This window comes from Ursus arctos, unplaced genomic scaffold (genome assembly GCF_023065955.2).
Source record: "Ursus arctos isolate Adak ecotype North America unplaced genomic scaffold, UrsArc2.0 scaffold_4, whole genome shotgun sequence".
NCBI lineage: Eukaryota > Metazoa > Chordata > Mammalia > Carnivora > Ursidae > Ursus > Ursus arctos.
In genome coordinates this window covers 35,121,278-35,122,065 of record NW_026623056.1, presented here as the reverse complement: position 1 = coordinate 35,122,065, position 788 = coordinate 35,121,278, and positions in this window count along the sequence as shown.

Below are 788 nucleotides of genomic sequence, written 5' to 3'. Positions count from 1 at the left end.
TGTGTGTTGCAACTCTTCTTACAGGTTCATTTAATCTTAAAAACAACATGAACATAAACTCTGAAAAAAATATATTAATTTTAGATTTCTTAGCCAAAAGGAAAACCCAGCAAAACAACTGTCCTTTTAGTAATAATTTGGTTGCATCTGATTCCCTCTCTACTCCAAGAAGCCCTTGATTATATGACATTTGTATTGACTTAAAAGGAGAACCCGCTCCAGATACAATAAGCAATTTGTGATATGCCCAGAATAGAGATGAATGGACAAGGATAAACTATCTGCTTTGGAAATTAAATCTAGGGCATTTAAAAGGACACTTGCCCTGAAGTATAACCAATCAAATTGAGTTAAGAATTTGCTCTTTCCTTGATAGTCCTAGCAAGCAGCTGACTATCGTAGAAGACATCAATAAGGGTTTCAGCACCTCTTTTTTGTTTGCAAAATAAACAAACAAATAAATAAATAAATAATCAGTATTAAAAAAATTTGACTTTGCATCCCTGAACTCTAGGCTAGAGATTCCCTCAATTGGATCCTTTTCAGGAACTCCCTGGGAAGTATAAAGTTTTACCTGGATCACAGTCAGCCCTAGGGTTTGAGCAGTCTTGGGAGAAGTTATTATTTAACAGGTTGAACAGGAGTAGAGTTTGAGGAAATTCCAAGAATTTTGGGTGTCGCCCACGTGGGTGGTACCAAGGTATAAGTCCTACAGCATCCACTGAAGACTAAGACATGAGGTTGACCTCTGAGAACAAAACCAGTTGGATCCAGGGATAATGCGTGTA